Source organism: Atractosteus spatula, chromosome 7 (assembly GCF_055471065.1).
Source record: "Atractosteus spatula isolate fAtrSpa1 chromosome 7, fAtrSpa1.hap1, whole genome shotgun sequence".
Classification (NCBI taxonomy): domain Eukaryota; kingdom Metazoa; phylum Chordata; class Actinopteri; order Semionotiformes; family Lepisosteidae; genus Atractosteus; species Atractosteus spatula.
In genome coordinates this window covers 6,097,022-6,117,294 of record NC_142712.1, presented here as the reverse complement: position 1 = coordinate 6,117,294, position 20,273 = coordinate 6,097,022, and the positions used below count along the sequence as shown (strand labels likewise).

General features: G+C 45.1%; 1 protein-coding gene across 1 annotated transcript in view; it reads left to right on the top strand.

Moving 5' to 3' along the window:
* Positions 1-108: 108 nt before the first annotated feature.
* lnx2a (ligand of numb-protein X 2a) overlaps positions 109-20,273 on the top strand; it is a 40,395-nt gene continuing 20,230 nt past the window's right edge. Inside the window, exons 1-2 of the mRNA XM_088921807.1 lie at positions 109-257; positions 8,188-8,283. The gene's annotated coding sequence lies outside the window, so the exon portion shown is untranslated. The remainder of the gene's footprint in view (positions 258-8,187; positions 8,284-20,273) is intronic.

Below are 20,273 nucleotides of genomic sequence, written 5' to 3'. Positions count from 1 at the left end.
GCGCTGTGAGGGGGTGCAGGGCGCTTCATGCTACCATGACATCACGCCGGCCCCGCCCCTCTCCGGTGAGCTCTGGGCAGGAGGGCGGGTGGGGCGGTTCTCCTCCCCCGGTAGGCGGCGAGGGCGTCAGTCCGCCGTGCGGTCGTGCCCTGTGTGGCTCAAGTGAGTTTTGATTGAGCCGCAGAATTGTCCCAGGTCCGAGCTGGAGTTCACAGAAGGGCGGCGGCGAAGAGGGGGTGGTGGGCACTTTGCAATAGGTAATGTACTGCGGTATCCATTTGTTCGTTCTGCATGCGTTTATAATTTTAAAATAAGAATGTCGCCGCCTCCGCTACGATTCGAAATAGTTACTTTGTTCAGGAGGACAGAAAAAAAACGTGTGAGAATTTTTTCAAAGTGTCTCATCGTACTGTTCTTGGGGAGTGTAGTGTAAATTGTACTGCTTATCAATAGGCGGATATTATTTGATAATACATGATCTGCCTGTGTTACTTACACCCCCTTTCTTTAAGTGAACGTGATGGATGCTTCGCTTAGGTGACAAGCCGTAGAAAACAGCTGTACAGTCTGCTATGTACAGTGAGCACTTTCAGAAATGTGTCCATGATTTGACGTCCAGTTCTTTGTTGCCGTACAGTATATAGGTTAAACGAGCAGCGAACACAGTAGGTAACAAAGACATTTATATGAAATATCGATTGCAGTGCTCAATGTTAAACGCCATCCGTATCAAATTGCCCGTTTCCTCACTGGGATTCCTGCTGACAGATCTGAGACGGCGGACTCAGTGCACGCTGTTCTCTGCGTTGGTTGCTTGTCATCCAGCCACGGTGGGGGCACCCCTTGAGTTTCAAGGAGAATGACAACGACTTTGTGTGAACAAAGCAACACCTAGAGAACAATAACTGTTGGTGGACTTCGCTTTCCCTACTTCGACGGCATTGTCTAGTCGCAGCCTGGTGCCGCGAATGAATTGCTCGAAGGTTCAGCGTTCTTTGAAATTCATGATGCATGGAAAGCACACGCTGAGCACACCTTATAGCAGTCATAATTTGTCTCTGTTTTACAATGTGAGATAATTGTGTCATTTATCTGAGATGTAAAATGCAAGCCTGCATGCTACACACAGTGTGGCCTAGATTTTCTGAAATATATGTGTGCACCTACTGTATAGTGTGCACGCTCTTGCACAGAGACTATAAAAGATGAATTGAACTCCAAGGCTTTTCAGGTCAGTGCACCAGATGCAATATATATATGTTCTGGCTTATATAATGGTATTTTTCATTTAAAGCTCTGTACAGTTGCACTGATGTGGTGTTAATAAAAGATTTAGCGACCTAGTCCTGGCAGTATGCGGTCTCTCGCAGTCCTACAGGGTGGTGAGGAGCGTGGACAGAAGTCAGACATCTTGTGTCGGATTGGAGTCTTGGGGTGCAGAGGGCAGATTGGCGTCCTCAGGGCAGCGGTCTCTATGGGCACAGGCAGCTGTGGGCATGTGAGGAGACTGTTCGTGTGGACAGACGCCCCATGTGTCCACTAACACTGGACCAAAACCCAGTGACCATTTCTGCCTGATTCCTCCGACATGCAGCGTGGATTCAGAGTAAAAGTAACAGCTTCTTTGGGAGAAGGAGAAACTCGCTGGCGTTATCTGGCATCGAGCTACAGCTGCAAAGTATTTTGTAGGTTGTGTGGTAGTTTTAAAACAGATCTTACACAAGCGTTCTCTGGTGTTTAAATAATTTAAACTGCATGCCTGTTTCTCTGAAGAGTCTGGCATGAAGCTTGGGCCTGGCGGTTTGTCTCGAGTCTTGCTTTACTCCGCTCAGAGTTGAACCTCGCACAATAATGTAGGGAAAAACAAGCCAGGAAAACGAGGTTGTTGATGTACAAGGCTGGTTTCATTTCCAAATCTTTGCCTTTGCTGCTGTCGCAGTCGAGCTTTGACGGCATGGTACGGTGTTTTATCACAAAGAAGAACCCTGCGAGAGAACCTCTGCTGCTACCCATAAGCATAACATTCCACAATAGGTTGTTGTTCTGGAGGAACAAATGCTTTTTTTTCCCCCAGTTTGTGCGAGACAAAACGCATCTTTGCAGCGTGACCTTGTGCCAAGCAGTGAAGCACTTGTCAGGCTCTTTGCCTCTAGGAGCTCAGCACTCCTCTTTTGCCAACATGTGTCTTTTCCACTGACCTTTCCACCTGAAGCCTCCTGGGACGATCAAGGCAGAGCGGTTTTTTTGAGGGCAGGCCGTCCGAACAGCCGGGCTGGGAAGTTCCCTGCATCGGCTTTATCTGTCTGGCCAAAGAGATCTCAGGTGACATTGGAGCTGCTAGGGGGTGGCATGGAGCGAGGGCTGGAGGTCTGGAATGTATACAGGAGTGTTCTGGGCTCAGAATGCTAATGAGGACATGAGTCTTGTAATCCTGCTTCCTGCACAGACCCACTGTACATAGTGGTACATCAAAGGGGTCCAAATCGCAATAAATCATCTCTAATAGCAATGACAGTGGTATCACGCGTTCCAGTCAGTTCTAAGTCACTCTTTGTCAGGTGCTCTTCATCATTAATCACCTTTGTCAGGTGCTCTATGCACATCCATTATGTTGAGAAAACTTCTTTTTATGCTACAGTTCATAGATCTCCCAGAATAGCTGAACTATTAGCTATTAAAAAATTGGGTTCAGTTTCCATTGAAAATTGTTGTAGAAGTGTGTTTCTGCAAAAGAAGGAAAAGCACTTGAGTGAAAGGAGAAGAACAATGCAAAATGTCTAGCAGAGTATGTAAAGCCAGGATCCTGTTGTGTTTCTTCTGCAGAGCACATTATTGAGCACGGTTTTTCCTCTGTTGTCTCCATCTGTTGTTGGGGATAAAGGTATCTGGAAGATCAATGTCCATTTCATTGTTACTATTAAAGACAGTTTATTGCATCAGTTATTGATGCTGTGGGATTGATTGACTCCTCGTCTCCGGATTGCTCTAATGGTAGCTGTCTCTCGCAAACCACATAGCTGGAATCTAGAAGCCAGATTTATGTTTACTCTGCTACTCTTCCCCCATCAGACTGCAGTCAGGATTCAGCTATTCATTTTCATTAAACCTATTAAATTAATTTCTTAGAGGCTGCCTTCTGAAAGTGAAAGCAATCAAATTACTAAGTGAAAAATGGCTAGACTTAATGATTATTGATTATGAAGTACACTGAGTGTCTTTGCTCCTCTTTATGGTCCTAATCAAGAGGTTGGGTAGCAGCTGTCACCGAGCGCAAGTTAAAACACATAATATTACAGAAACGGACCAATGAATCGGCATAAAAAATGAAACCATATCTTAACAAAAAGTGTTTAAAATACCTGAGCAGGACTCCTTCCTTTATCTACTGTTGACTATGAATGGTGAAATGGATTTTTGACAAAGTGCAAAATGTAGACTGGAACTAAAAGAATTCCTTTGAGTAAAATAAACTTATCATGGAAAATTAAGTAAGTAGGCAAATGTCTAATATTGCTTCCCAGTCAGCCAGGGGCGTGATATGTGAAATCACAGCAAGATGCTAAATATGGAAAAGGAAATGTTTGTTGTTCGCCTGGATGCACAGGAAGGTTTATCCTGCCACCACAGACCTCTGGGAGTCATGCGGCTGTGACACTGGGGATAATACAGTACATTTGCAAGCACTGGCATTGTCAGTATCAGAAACAAGGTTTTATTTGTATCAGGTATCCAATTATTTTAGTAAGTGCACTAATGTAATAAAATAGGAGGTGTGGATATTTAAATAAAGATGGGTAAAGTTATAATCATAGAATTATAATATAAAAATTGTGTCCTGACCCCAGCTTGCCTTGTAAGCAAATTATTTAAGTGTCAGCGCTTAAAGGCAGGTGCTTTTTTTGTCTTCTTGGGCACACTTTTCTATGCTACCAGTTAGGTAACTGTAAAAAAAAAAGGCAACAAACCTTAGCAGAACTTAGCCCTCCAGCTGAGCTACTGTAAAAGAGAAAGGGGAATCTGCTTCTTATAAAATGAGAGCCCCTGCATTGGACTGAATCCCTTCCTAAAAGGGAGCTAAGCAAATGTTACATATTAGTAAAATTCCTTTCTCCATTCTCCAAATAGCACATCACTACATACCACAGATATATGAGAAAAGTATTTTTACAACTATACGACAGAAGTTTCTAAAACTGTGAGTTTTAGAAACAGTCTGGGTGCCTACAATGCTGTTATAAGAGAAAGAAATAATCCGAGAGTCGGTCTGTTCAGTGCTCCAACTACCTTACAGCAAAGATATCTGTCATCTGGTCTGCAAAGGAGGAGCCCTCACACAGTCCTGTTCTTCTCCCTTCCAATTCCTCTGGTTCTGTGACTCAGTGTGTTGCTCTCTTTAACCTGCCTCGTGCCCCAGTTTCTGTCTGTACAACCCCTAAACTGACAGGCGTAATGACCTTGCCACAGATGATCTGGTCATTGTTAGATATTAGTAAAACTGGTTTGCTACCTGGGTTTATGGCCCTTGGGACTGCCTGGAGTAACAAGATAATAGTCAGCTGAGTAAATGCTGGAAAAAATGGGGTGCACTGAGCTAATTTTGATACCTTCGGCCCATATGACATGATTATTTGTGAAACTGTCGGTTGCTTGTTATTATATACCCTCCTTATTTGATATGGCTGATTGTATTGTATCTTTTATACCTAGGCTCTCCCCACATAGGGAGAATGCAGATGGGCAGAAGGACACCCCTGGCCTGCTTGTCTTTTGGAACGTCGCAGGCTCTGCAGTGACGCACGGCAGGGTGAGCGCCGATTGGGGGAGAGGCGTGTCCCTCAGTGATGTCACTGCAAGCCTGTAGGTGTCTGGGAAGTGGTTCACAGGGTTGCTCCTTCACTGACAGCCAAAAGCTCCAGCCCTGATGGACCCAGCTGTATGCCTGACACTCGTGCACGACCATAGAGCTCCACATACCTCCCTTAGCTGGAAGACCCAGCTGCAGGCAGATTATTTAAACGTTCTGAACATTTAGCCCCTCTGCAGCATGTTAGCAAGTGGTAGTTCGGACGCTCGAGTGAGTGAACCTAGTTAAAATAGGTGTCTCAATGCTTATACCTGCAACGGTATGCAAGCTCATTGACCAGACTGTACCTGTAATGACAGCCAGTTAATTAGTTGCTCATTCATTCCGGTGCCGAGAGTCAGGAATCTCGGTGCGAAGCAGATTCCATTAAAACTGGTGAGTCCAGCCCTTAGGTCATGCTCTGGTGGAAAAACAGCCCCTTATCTGAATTGACAGGGCAATTAGCAGCTTCATTTGAAAACATCACCAGTCAATTTTTCAGTGATCAGGCTCTTTGGCTCGCTTCAGGAAGTCAGGGTTCTGGCAGCCCTTTTGCCACTCGCCCTCTGCTCTCCAAAAAAAAAAAAGATGCAGTTTGCCGTTCCGTGACAGCCTGTAATAAATCAGACGCTCGGGGAGTTTGTCAGTCCGCGTGAGGCCTGTGGCGGAGACGGAGTGCGCGCGTGCCTGTCAGCCTGCCATTGCTTCAGGGGCGTTCGGTACACAACCGCTCCCTTACACTGTTGCACGTTCCTCTGTTCCGTATTTCCGACTCTTCAGCCCTGCTTCTGATTTCTGGCTCTCGTCCGGATTCATTCCAAAGCAGTGTTTATTTTCCTAATTATCTCCAGGAGATATCCTGGAGGAATGTTTGTGAGCACGTTGGCTTTAAATTGCACCAGGGAGGCAGAGGACATTCATGAAGAGATCACTACTGGGACAGCTAGCAGGTCTTTAGGCAAATCAAGACCCCCTTCCCCTCTGTTTCCCTTAATTCATTCTGGCGCACGCCTTTAGTTTTGATTCATAAATATAATTACAGCTCTCCGCTGTCAAAGCACAGAACAGCAGAAAAATGCAGAATGCATCTCTGCTCTTTCTGCTCAAGTCTTTAAAATGAATATGCGGTTTGAAGTGTGAGCTGATCTCTGCACTGGCACACCGTACAGTCTGATGACGCTCCTTGCCTTCCCACAGCTGCAGATGAACCCCGCAGAGGGCCGAAGGCAGTTTTACGTTGTGCTATTTGCGTGACCCCCATGGGATTTATATGCTCAGTTCTTAATTTGTGGCAAATGTATTAACAGCCTGGAGGAAAGGCTAATCTTGTCTAACAATGCCAGGAATTATCTGGGACAAGGTTGGTACAGGAAGTTTGGAGTGTCTTTCTGCTGCACATTTCTTGGGATTATTTCTCTCTTATAACAGCATTGTAGGCACGTATACACGCAAGACTGTATTCGGGATTCTTGAATTCTGTTGATCAGAGAGGCTTGTTTTTGTAAAACCCCTTGTTCTGGGGCATGTATCCTTTCACTCTGACCCTCAGGACACCAGGCTGTTTTCTCTGACTGACAATGTATGTAACTGGACCGTGGTCTGTTTTTTGGCAGTACAGACAAAATCGAAACCATCCTTAATCCCTTTCTCTTTGGGGACAAGGAACCTCTGCCTTGTTTAATCCACAAGAATGGAAACCACTCTGTTGTCCTTTTAGTGCTTGTCTCGGTTTCTGTGGAATATACAGTATGACATAATCTTCAATAACCTTGAGTTACTTTATAAAGTCCCAGAGATACAGAGAGCAACTATGAAATTAATACTGCAAACCTGGTTGACTGTGTGAACATATGTAAACTGGTTTAGAACATTTGAAATTAAAATTTGATAGATTAGGAGCATGAAAATTACAGTACAATTGGTTTGATTGCAATCTGCATAAATATTAATACCTTGCGAGAATTCTCTGATTATTTTAGCTGAAGTAGAAATACTATTACAGATAGTCTGGTTGTCTTAGGAAGATGCCTGTGGCAGATGTTATGTCTCTGGAGTTATGCAAAAAAACATCAGATATGAAGATTAAAGGGTGTATTCCTTTAAGTACAGCCATGCCCTCTCTCCCACCCTGCTGTCGTGACAGTCGTACAGCACATCTGTCCACAGATGTGTGACAAGTGCACTCAGCTTATGTAAGCAGTGGAGGAATCACCTTTGTTGTAGATAACAGATTCCCTGTAAAGAGAAAGAAGCAAACAATGTTACAACATTAATTATTGCAGAGATTATCCATTAAGGGGAAGGGATTCATTATTTTGTATCTCTGCCCTTCTGCTTAGTGTGTGTCGGCTAGGCAGCTTTCAGAATGAGATAAGCATGATTTAATACAGAAATTGTCAAGGAGACAACCAGCAGAGTCTCAGTAAGTCTGAGCCGTGCCATGCAGAAGAAGAAGCTGAACTCCGGGCACCTGTCTGTGATTTAAAACAAAGTAGCCATTTTTTCATCCTCGTTTTGATTTTGCAGTGTTAAGCCGCAGTGTTTTCATCTTGGGACATGACCTCTGTAAAACTGAACAGCACTTAATGAACTGCAATAGCCCAGAGCTGTTTAAACAGATTTCTAATGTCATTGTTTTTGTAAATTAGTCCCATGTGCAGTAATTCACACATTTCTTTGACTAATAAAAGTCTTTACGGGTTAACTGCATTTAGAGTTATACAAGAAAACACATGAACCGTGTTTTCTTTCAGACAGTATCATTGATAACCATCTCTAGTTCTTCCTCCTGTTGTTTGGAGGGATATTTTTGTCCTCTGGATGTTTTCCCTGCCTGTTATTCTCCCAGATTACCAAGTGGTCAAAACCCTCCTGATCAAAAATCCAGATTTCCCGGTCATTGTGCAGTATGGTGTCTGGCGCCGAGCGGATTTCTGAGTGCGGGAGACTGGCGGTCACTAAGCTGTTTGCCAGCATCTTACTGCTGCCATTGAACCGCAAGAGGGAACCCAACTAATCCTGGAATATTTTGGGCTAAGCTTAGAAATTGGTAGGTAATTTTAAACAAATACTGAAAACAGTGGCTGGGCAGCGTTGGGCAGACATGAATAAATGGCCTTGTCCCCTTCAGAGTCCTCAGGGGTATTCACTCAGGCTGGTGAGCGTGTCTCTGTTTGTGTGTGCCCACATCAGCAAGTGTCTATACTCGATGTGTATGTGTGTATAGCGGAATAAATATATTTTGTGACAGAAGTGTTGCGGCGATCGTCTCCTCGTTTCAACGGCACGTGCGGATTTGATCCAGAGCCGGGTCTGACGCAGTCTGTGGTTTCTGATCGCCGCAGGGCTGGGCCCCATGCTCTGAACAGGACTCAGGGCTGCGGGAGTGACGGGCTGGGCCGAGCAGAAGGGGAACAGGAGAGGGAGTCACTTCCAGTGTGGTGAGTGGAGTGGGGAGATGGGGGCGGCTGCTCTACACTCACTGTCTGCCTGCTGAGGGACCGCTGTCATGCTTTCACATCACATTGCTCCTGATTTCCTCTACCCTTCACATTTGTGACAGTTGGAGCGAGTTTTGACTCTGACTAGAAAAAGAATAGCCTTGAACTACGGTAAATCTTGAGTGTGACATTGCACCAGGTTGCAGGAGGTGTGAATGGCTGGACCTGTGGGTGGCATTTCTATTTTCTGTATCCATTCACGAATATGTAGAGAAAAAAACAAATTAAAGACAGAAACCTTGTGACTGAAGCACCAATTAATGAACAATGAAACTGACATGCTGTAACATCCCTTATTACATTTTGTGACCTAGAAATGTTACCTTCATCGCTTTTAATTTAATTTGAGCCCCAAATGAAAGCAAACATTTTCAGGTGTCAAATGAAAAGAGTTTTTATTTTATTTATTGCATTATGTTTTTGTTTAAGTACAAGATAATGGCATTATCTCTCTGCACATAAAAGCACAGCACAGCACAGCCTTTATACAAACGCATTCACAGATCCTCGTTGCTTTTGCTGGCTTGCTTGAAGCAGTCCTGTGTGTCTGAGGTGGCAGTGGTGTGTGTGGTGTTTGTTTCAGGGACATCCTGTGTGGGATGAAGGGTTAGTTCTGGGGCAGTACTGGTATCAGATGAACTCTGACTGTGGCAGCTGGGAACGAAAGGTACTGTTCAGCACTTTGCAATGGAATGCGAAGCCTCTGCAGAGCTTCAGGTCAACACTTGTGTCTGTTGCTGCTATATTTTTGCAGTCAGTGAAAGCAACATGGAGACAGCACACAGGCTCACGATTTACTCTGCACACAAGTGCTCTTTTCCATTAGTTTATTATTTTTTTCAGATGCACGTATATTATTCTTTTTTCCAACAGAGCTTGGGCCTTGACTGATGTGAATTGCACTCACTAAGGCATTGAGGATCCCGCTTGTGCTGGAGGACTTCTGTTCTGTGAATTAAAACTGGGGCTGAAAGAGAGAGAGGGCTTGTGGACTGGGCCAGTGGCGTTTATCTCCTTTGATCAAAGGAGTTATGTAATGTAGATTATTGCCAGACGTCCCACAGCTCTGTCTTATCCAACCCGGCATCATTCCTGCAGTGCAAGAGAGCCGGGAGGTGTGGGGGGAGGGAGTTTGGTGCAGGACAGCCCAGTCTAAAAGGGTCCAAAAAAAACAGGCAGGCACTTCCTGAGCTCCCTGATGCGTGTGAGGTGAGAGGACAGATCATTTCCACAAAAGGAGCCATTTCGCACTGAGAAGTGCCGTGGCTGAACGATGCCAGTGCGGCCATTGAATTAAACCTTTTATAAACTTAACGAGCCCCAGAGCCTTGGTGCAGCAACTCTGTTTTGCACACTGCTGTTTCAGTCCAGTGGGGGCAGGCAGGGGGCTGAAGGAATCCTCCAGCAGAGCAAGCAGTTCCCTGCCCTCGTAGACCCCAGAGCAGAGCCTGTTCTCTCCTTCTCTCAGCCTGTGGGCTGTTAATATAACAGTAAGCCAGCTTTCGGTGTAATTGCAGCTCGTGCCGTATAACACTGGGAGGAACTGGGGTTCAGGCCTCCGCAGGATGTTCTTGTGTTTTTTGCACCTCTCAGCTCTTTGCTGCCAGATTGACCTAATTAGGTGCTTCAATGGGCCAATTTTAACAACATAATGCCATAAGTAAGGCTGAAAAGAAAGGAAGCCCTTCGGCCTGTCTCGCTCTTTGTGGTTACTCAGTAGCTAATCGATCCCAGGGATTCATTAAGCCTTTTCTTTAAAGAAAGATTGAAAGAAAGGAGTCCACTTCAACAATGTGATTGGGTGGTGGATAGTTCAGTACAGGTGCCCTTGTTGGATAGCAGCATTACCAGCTTGTAGACTGAGCTTCTCAGGTCTCAGAAGCTCAGGAAGGCTGGGCCTGGGGAGTACTAGGATGCAAGACCTGGAGTGAAAGCTCGCTCTTGGCTGTAAGTGATTGACTGGTGCTGTAAGAAGTGGTTTTCCTGCATTATTATATTTCATAATTATAAAATTATACTAAATAATAAAATTACTGTGACTGTCATCATAATATTGCTCATAATATTTCTCTTAATATTCCTCAGAATCCTTCTATAATTGCTTTGTGGAAAAAGCACAGTACAATATCCTAAAGCTTGGCAAGGAACATGATAAGAAACTATAAAGCCCAGGGAGGTATCATAAAACATGGTACACAATGTGCTAAACCACTTCAAAGCAAAATAAATTAATTGAACATGGGGAAAATTAACCAGAAATTCAGCATTGTGCAGGTATATTGTGGCAACTTGTCATTAGAATTGAGCTGTTGATGAACTCTTGTAGCCTATTGAGGGCCATGGAGCTGTTTAGGCACAGCTCTCCAAACTTGTCATGTTCTGACTTCTGCCCTCTGACCTCAGCTTCCTGAGAGAGGGCAGCATCCACAGTTAAGTTCCGTTAATACCTGGCTGTTCTCCTATGGACTTGTTCACTGACAGCAGAAGCATCTGCTGATCTGTTAGGGAAATGTGTTTAGGTGTTCCGCATGGCACTGTGCTGGGTCTTTGTGGCTTCTAAATTGATTGTTTTTCAGGGCTTTCCTAATATTACTCCAACCTGGAGTGTTCGAAAGAAACATGCCACTCTTTAATTTTTTTAACCAAACAGTGTTAGTTTCTTTGCTGGAAATTAAGTCAGTTCTATTCCACATGAGAATTAGAATGTGTCTAATTGAGATCAAATCCTTACCTTCCAAACCCCTGTCTGAAAACCCTTTCAGAACCTCTGTTACTCTTGAGTTCGCTGTTCACCGTTAGGTAACTGATTCTGTAAACAGAAGGCTACACAGGGTTTTGCAGCCTTCTATGAAGAATTGCCTTGGCCAATCCCAATCCCAATTCCAATTCCACTGACACCAGTGGCGCAGAGCACTGGGATTGTACTACAACAGCTGTGACAGATGTGTCAGATGTTTGCCTTTCCCTGGTAACTCCTGCTGTCCCAGGCTGGCTGTCCAGTGGTTCTGTTCTGCGGCCTTACACTGCAGGCATTGGAAAGACCATGGTGATGGAATGGGCATGATTTAATGGAAGGAATTAAGAGTGATTATGCTGCTGTTGGCAGATGGGTTTCGGAGTGCGGGGGCTGTCAGACTGGATTATTAGAGTTGCCTGGCTCCTTTCCCTAACCCTGGGCCCTGTTTTAATGAGCTAGGCAACTGACTGCTCGAGTCCTGCCAGCTGAGATCTTTGTTGAAAGAGTGCTCTTCCGCTACCTTGCTGGATTAGCTGGATTTGTCAAAACTGTGTTTGTAAATTGCCCGGGATTCATTTCTCTCGCTTATCTGGGTCAGGCATCGAGCGATTCAAGGTGTTTATCATTTAATTAGTTTCGTTAAGGAGACATTGAAAAGGGACAGGTCTGCAGGCTGGCACACAACGGAATGGGATAGGGGGCTGGCGGTCAGCCCCATTACATGGTGAATTCCAAAATACTGACATGTGACCCATCCCTTCTAAAATATGAAGACCCCCCCCAGCCAGACTAACACTGAGTTCCTGAAATCAGAAGGAAAAACGAGGTGCTAGTTTGCCCTGCCACTTGACCTGAACATCACCGAAGTGTAAAGAAGCTTGACAGGAGATACAAGCTGAGAGATGGACCAGATAGAAAAATAATGAGCTCTAGTAGACTATCAGAATGTGTAGAGAGGTGTGGCAGGTATGCTTGCTAACAAGGGGCATATTTCGAGGAGAGAATGTTTGTCATGAATGTCAGCACAAATATCCTCTGGTGTTTTTTTTTTCTTTTTAGAAGGCTAGTATGTTTTCACATGGACCAGTGCAGTGGGTCAGATGCAAACTGCTTTTACCCCTTACATTTATTCCTGTGGTGCTGTCCAGATGTCTCCATCAGCCCTGGGCCCCCGGTGAGCGCGTGACTGTGCTGGGTAACATCCCCATACAGCACATCTTAGTTTATGACTATCGGGACAGTGTTTATCAGGGAGCGCAGCGGAATGAGAGTCTTCCTCATTTATTTATATGTTTCCTCTGTGTGTGCTGACAGTTTTAAAATTATCATCTTTGAGGGCTGTGAACCCCTCTTAGGTACTCCACCGTCTTTGTACTTTTACCATGGTAAATCGCTCAGACCTTTCATGTTTGGCCAGCTGGGTTTAGGGACATGCAGGGTTAAATGGTGCTGTTGGAATCTGCAGGGTTAAAGGATGTGGTTTGTTGTGGATTGCTATAAATAGATCTGCAAACTGTTTGTTTGTGCACCTGTTCCCTGGCTCGGAGATCACTGGAAGCTCAGGACAGCTGCAGTGCTGCATGATGGGTACTGAAAGTAAAACATACGTTGATAGTAATTGTTCACCTGAAACTGTGACTTTTGTAACCAAAAATAAGCTCAATGCAATGTTGTTAAATTTAATATGAAGTATCTGTGATACTTTGCATACTTTGAGTTTCTTTACTTCTTACCAAAAGCACAAATTCAAAAAACAGACAAGGCAGATTCATTATGTGAGTGTGTTGATTCGTACTCCTCCATGTCATTTTGGTTCCGTATCTTTTCTTTTTTCATTGGGATTGCAGCAGTTCCACAGGAGAATATGCCAACCTTAAAACACAACAGCGCTGAAGGCTGTGTGTCAAATGGGACTCCAACACTGCTGCAGAAGTGAGATCCTTTATTCAGACCCAGAAGCCTCCCCTTTGTCATCGGAGGTGTCATGGTGAAACTAAAATATTTTAGATTTTTTTTACAGATGCATCTTCTGTTAGTGATGAGCAGTGTTGAGGCTTGAATTCTGGATAGCTCCAAATAGCTGGATTGTGTCTGAATGTAAGAACGCTTTGCACTCTGTGAACCCCAGGAGTTTGTGTTGCATTTGCACAGAGAGTAGTATACCTTGTGCTCTCCCAGCAATGTGGCTGCAGTCTGGCCCACATTGTCACCTGTGTGCAAGGCAGTGTCAGCAGCCAGCCAGCCAGCCAGCAAGAAGGTCTTCCTGCAGAGCTGGGCACTAGAATTGATCACTGAAGCATGACCCTCTGTGGGAGCACAGAGCTCTTAAGCTACGCAGGAATTCTGTTTGCTAGGAGAGGCAGTAATCCCTATGTGGCTTGCAATTGTAAGATTTCTGCTCTTGTGCACCAGTGGCAGAAATAAATCCATACAGATCACGGGTTATGAAAACAGTGTCCACTGCGCAGCCTCCTCCAGCACTCATGACGACTGATTTACAGGGCACAGGGTTTTTTTCAGAAATATGTAGATAAGAAATGAAGGAAGTTGAGGAGAGGAGAACAAGCCGTTCAGCCCATAATAGCTAGTGGGTGTCAGGCTGACTGTATACAGTTCTGCATGGGATGACAAGCTCTGCATTCTTTAAGAATTCCTACTATAAATAAAACTTTTATTTTCCAGCCTTTGCAAACTATGCCCCACTCCTGACCAGTCTCTGCTGGTGTCCCTGCAGCCTGCTGTACTGAGCATACTGACGGAGTGCGATTACACATTCTACAGCAGGCTTGGGCTCAGGTGAAGACCTTCAGTTCTCTGTGCGTGTAGTCCTCCCCCCTCCGGCCTGTTTCTTCCCCCCCTGAGGAGGACCAGAGAATGCAGGCTAAAGGACGGGTCGCCAGTCCTAGTCCTGGAGGCTGGTTTTCATCCCAGCCGGGCTCCCGGGTGCACACGAGCACTAATTGTCCTAGTAATAGGATTACACTTTGTTTTCGGCTCTTAAACATGTTGCAGGCTGCCTCTCACTATTGCATTTCATAAGGAAAATAAAATTCCAAACTGCTGACTAGAAAAAAAAAATGGTAGATATTTTAATCGAGCAACATGTTAGTTCAATTGAGGCTTCAGGTAGCTAATTAAGCTTGGCCAGGACCAGGACTGGAAACCCCTGAGTTACACTCCTGAGGTGTTCATCTGACATTTTCGGAGCGGAAAGTTTTGATGATTGCATTATTTCCAGCCCAGTCCCAACTTTTCACGGAGGCTAAAACTTGCAGAAGCTTCGGGAGTTTCATTTGTGATAACAATTAAAAATCCCTGGAATTGGCTGGCTTTCCGGTGTCGGAAAAAGAGCTGCCGACACAGGCGGGGGAGAGGAGGGAGCGCTGTGGCGGGGTTTTTAATCTGGGCGCTCTGCTGGGTCTGAGAGGAGGTTACACGCTTCGCAGACGGCCCGGGAGCGGGGGTCAGGGTTCTGCGGTTTCGCTCAGACGGCTCATCCAATTTGTGCCCCGCGCGAAGTGTCCCTTGTGGGACATTCCCGGTGGAGTGCGCCCTCTTTGTTCCCTTCCCCCGCTGCGCGGCCGCGCTCGGAGCATTCGGATAGAGCTGTGCCAGGCTTGCCGGGAAGCAGGATGGAATGAAAAATGTATTATGTAATTACCTCTCCGCTACCTAGCATTCATTTTAATGGGGTAGGCGCAAAAGTATATTACAGCTGAAGTACGTGTGGGTTTGGAGTTCAGAATTTAATAGCATGGGGAGCATATGTATTATTTACTATTCCACCAAGCACTGAGCACGAGCATTTTAGCAAGTTTTTTTTTTTCCTGCATTGTTCTGGTACTAAATAGAGTGCACATTCACAAGAAACTGTAACATCAGTTCTGATGGGCTGGATGTCTGGAGCTCCTCTGTAACTTCTAACCGCCTCACAGCCTGTCGTCCTCCAGGCCAAACATGAATGCTGGAATAGCTGACTTCTAAAGAAAACCAGGTTGCTGCTGTAGATGACTTTGGTGGACCAGTAGGTGGTGCTCTTCCCTCTGGGCCACAGTTTACATACCTGTACTCCAGTATGGTGACCTTGGACACCGTGCTGTTTACAGCGCTCTTCTCTGGGTGAGAGCTGAAACTGAGGTCGTTGAAGAGCCCATGGTCATTTCTGTGACAACGGGGGTGTTAACCCCAGTGTCCTAGCTAACTTCCTCACTGGGCTCGTGCAAACTAGGCTTCATAAAGTTTCCCGGCAGTGCGAAAGGTGAGGTAATTTGTCACTACCCCAGCTGACCTGCTGTGAAGCGGGGCTACCGGTGCAGAGTGGCCCCACCTAGGTGGGTGCTGCGCGCCCGAGGTGGATGACGTTTGTCCTTCGAACAGTTGGCATTGAAACAGAAGACCAGTTTGTTCTTCTGTTTGAATGCCAGATCTCAGGATGCAGTCTTTCATTCGTATGAATAATTTAATCGTTACAATTCCTCCGTAGAATTACCAAGCTGGGTTTTGGATGTTGGACTATATTTTTAAAATAAGATAAAGTCTGCTGATGCACAGACCAGCTCACAGTTGCTGCCAGTTTGGCATTCTGATGATTTGTGTTAATAGACCAGTGTTTTTTTTTTGTTTTCTTTGAGTTTCAAGTTCAACACTGCAGGCTAGATACAAGGTTTGGCTGCTGTATATACCATGTCAACGACACTGGGACTAGCAATGAGAAAGAAGGAATCATTCTCTGAATTGTGTGACATTAAGAGACTTAACTTGAAGTGCCTGGAAGCAGCGTGTGTGAGTCTCAGGAGTACACTGGGGTGTGGTGATTCTCTGCAATTGCAGTCTTGCAGTCTTTGGAGTTTACATACATCAGTCACTGACCTGGACAGCTCAGAGCTTCCTAACCAGAGTTGCTCTTCTCAAGGCTCATTTTATGAAAGCACTTTTGTTCTTTTATTACGTGGATTATTATAGGCCCATAATCCTACAGCTTTAGCAGCATCCTGCCTGTGGTTTTTTTTTAAAGAATGTCACAGTTTATTATGGACGTCACAGTCTGAGTCAGGCCCCTCTCCCTGCGAGACATGCGCTGTCCCATCATGGCTGTGGCCTGGGGACGGCACTCCACAAGACTGAGGACGGGGCTTTCCGGCCCGCATGCCACAGGGAGATCCCAAAACAAGATTGTTCGCTTCCTTAATAGTTTGAAAAGTTAAATAATATTCTTGGACAGAAGGCCAAAGCCTGGGAAAACCATGCAGAGGAAAGTGAAGCATAGAGATAAGCAGTGCACCTGCAGTCATTGCAGACTTGAACGTTTTGTCTTCCTCATCTTTAAAAAGTGAAACTCTGCCTCACAGTCGAGCAGCTTTGTGAAGATTAAACATTTTCTTAGCTTCCTCTGGTGCTTTGCTGTGTCAGCTAGGTGTAGTATGAACCAGAGCTGTTGTGTGTTGTGTGTTGGGTTGTGTAAGAGTCAGTGTGCGAGAACATGAGTGTTGGAGTGCGTACACGCTTACACCTGCCTGTCCCAGTTTCATTTTCACTCCCCCTCTCCTTTCGGTGACCAACTGGGACTGAGGGCTGACCTCTTGTTTGATCACCTGCTGTCTTGTCTTCTCACTCAGCAAGGTCCAGCTGAACACATGTTCAGCTCTATACTTTCTGTTGCCCTCGCTGACCTCCAGGTGCTGTCTTCATGCTTTTTCCTTTCTGCTCCTTCCTCTCTGAGGCGGGTCTAGACATCAGCATTTCCTGTAAGTCAGCCTGACCTGCATGTTAAATGGGCTGCGCACATTGACGTGGCTCCAGCATTTCAGAGTAAGCTTCAGAACAGATTTTTAAAACACCCCCCTTCCTTTTCCTGGGGCTGTTTTATTAGATTCTTTTAGACTGCAGGAGAGTCTAGGCTTGCAGAACAGCTTGTCTGGGTTCACCTTGTTGGGAAACACTTCCAGATGTTACAGCTGTCAGACCAACCTGTTTCCTGGGTTCAGAGCTTTTTGTACTCGGGCATGTGGAGACTCAAAGTTCTGTTTGTCTCTTCTAGCTAACTGGAAAAACCCTTGTGTCAGTAGAGTCCTGTCTTATGATGTCTCTTTGGGGTTGTCATTACTTGTTTTTGAGTATGTTTCAGTGCTTTAGTGCCTTCTATTTCTGCCTCTTTTGTTTTTAAAAAATAATTTAGAATTGCTCATGCTCTTTTGTTTTTCCTCCTTCGATTTAGATTCACCAGTTGTGTGTTTTATGACTCTCAACTACCAGCTCTGACCCCGTACGCAGGGGAGAATACGTCAGAAGGAGCAGCAGACCCCTTAGACTTCCTACCCCTCGAAACATTCAGCTTTTAACCTGTCACAGGCATCACATAGCTATGAACTATGAAGTAACGGGATGGTGAGAGCAGCCTCTCTAGAGCATTATTCTGGCTACCCCCATCTCTTTTAAACCTGCTAAAGGAGCTGCTGTTGAAACAAAAAATTAGAGAATACATAACTGGCATCTCAGGACTGCAGGTAATAATTATGCTAGGGTAATATGCCAGTTCTGTTTCCTTTTTTCTCACATGAAGAATCAATCAACCTACACACTGCTGAACAACTGATTTCTGGGGCAGATACAGTGAGACTCAAGACTGCACAACAATTAGGGAGCAGATGGGCTGTCATACTGAGCAGGGAGTGAATCTGAAGTGCCTTAGATTTATAGACTTAGTAATTGAAGCTCCTGTACCCAGAGTTTTATTTGTTTTTGTTGTGTTTTGTATTTTAATCTGTGCCACACAGCTGTGTAGTTTTTCCATTCTGTAGGACAGATGCAGATGGCGTTACACAACTCGCTCTTCCTGGGTTCAGCAAGCAAATTTTTCTCAGCCTGGTTTTTATGGCTTCCTCTGTTATGTTTTTCCCACAGACATTCCTGCTTCTGCCTTGTTATAATCTGACCTCCTGTCATGTGCTGGACCTTTTTCATATTTGTCTATATGAAAGCATCCCAAAAGTTAATGTTCAAGAGCCTGGTGTTGTATGCACTTAAAAAACCCTCTTGCCTTCTTAATCACAACCCTTTGCATTTTGATCTTGTCACGATGCCACTGATGTGTGTATGTGATTGTAAAGAATGGCTTTCACTGCACAGTGTAGATGGTTGTGCTGAGCCCTCCCTACTATGATAGGACTATAGACAAGTCACCTTCCTGCCACACCCAACCCATGTAGAAATAGGGGGTCTCTGATCACTGTCAAAGCCCCCATCTGTGTCAAACATTTTGATTCTTTGTTGTTTTTATGGTCATAACTATACTTTTCCAGTTGACTGATCCTGGCAGTGTGGAGTGTAGTCAGGTTAGTGGGTTTGTACATGAGCTCCTTGCTCTGTCACTTCCTTTCCTGGCCTGGAACATATTGTACTAGGAGTGGGATACAGCACCACCTGGTGGAGAAAAATGTGGAGATATCCAATTGTTTCCTCTAAAAATGCTGGCTTTGGAGTGGAAGCCTGATCCCACTGCTGACACCATATGGGACAGATCTTCTTTTGGTAGCATGGTTCCTTAGATCTATGCACATCAAATTGTCAAAACCAGCTTAGATGTTGATGTCCAGGAAGCTACGTGGTCTTTATTTAAAAAAGTTTTTCTTAACACTCTTAAATAATAACCAGCTACAAGTACAAACCAAAAAAAACACTATAACATCTCTTTGCCTCTAAGTGACATATCTTTATATAAGCTCAAACACCAATTGAAACCCAGGTGAAAACATGTACTCTGCTTAATTATTTACAGTAGTAGCCTCTTTTGTCAGATTATTAGAGTCTTTTACCTAGGCTGGCCTGTCACACCAGCACCCAGTGTGTCAGTTCACACTGCTGCTGATGGATGTGTTTTCAACAGAAAAGCAAAGTGAAGAAGGCAGGAACTTTCGACTTCCTAACCCAGGGAGAGGTGTGAAGGAAGTTGGTGGAAGCTCATGTTCCAGCTGCGGACCTGCTCTGAGATGGAGGTATTTGCAGAGAACAAGGGCTGGTTGAGGGTTGCTGTTGTGCAGAGATCAACATTCTGGCCCATTTGCTTGTTTGCATTTCACCAGAAAGATGTATAATAAGGTCTTTATTTTTTTTTAAAGCTTTCATGTTTTCTGTTCCATTATATAAAGGTTACATAAATGCCATTAGCTCAAAATGTAATTTTCATTATGGGGCAACTAATAGGACAGAAAAACCACACCAGTGGGAGACATATGATTACCTTAATTGCAGGTTAACCCTGGTGACTGGAAATGAATCTGTGAGTTACATTCTTCTGCGGGATCCTTTTATTCTGACCTCCCTTTTGCATGGCTCATTTAGAGAAACAATTCCGAAAGTAAGTCCCCTGTCCTCAGGAGTCTGGGATTTCTATTTTTACTCCCTTCAGCATGAATATTGCCTCAATCCAAGGAGAGACTGATAGAGGCTACTGTGGCAACCTTCCTTAATAATGGAGCCCATTGTTGAGAACACATTAACTGTAACTGTACATATTTGGACCAGTCCTGTTATTCTGTTTGCAGGCTCAGAACTGTCTCATGTGTGCAGCCAGATCAATTCTCATTCACTGCCTCGGGTATTATATACTGTACACATCTTTTCATAAATGCATCTCCAGCAGAGACATAATTTAATAACCTTGGTCTGTTATTGTTCATCTCTAGACCTTTATGCTTGGCTCTGCAGCAGTCCAGCTCATTTTAATGCTACTCAGTGACTGCACGCTCGTCCCTTGGTGCCTGCTGGATCTGCAGGCAGTCTGGGAGCCCTGTGCACTGTGGCCCAGCAGCCCGGAGAGCTCCCGCCGAACGAGGAAATCGCAGGCCATTGTTCCTCGGGGGCTGAACCCTTCTCTCAGCCAGTCTAGGAAGGGATCGTTAAACACCCCCAGACCTCATTTCCAAAACCGCCTGACAGCAGCAAAGAGCTGCAGTCGCGGATGACCTCAGTAGTTTCTCTCTCCCACACGCACGGCCGTGCCTTGGCTGTGTTTTTTCTACAGAAGGCAGCCTCTGTGCCCGCCCTCCACGACGGAGGGAAATGTTAATTATTGATTCCGGATCGTTAAACGGATTCTGTTGCCCCTCTTGCGATGAGCAGAGTGTGATTAACAGTCCCAGAGAGAGTGTTACGAGTTACCGAACACTGCAGAGAGTCAGCGTTCCTCAGTCCAGAC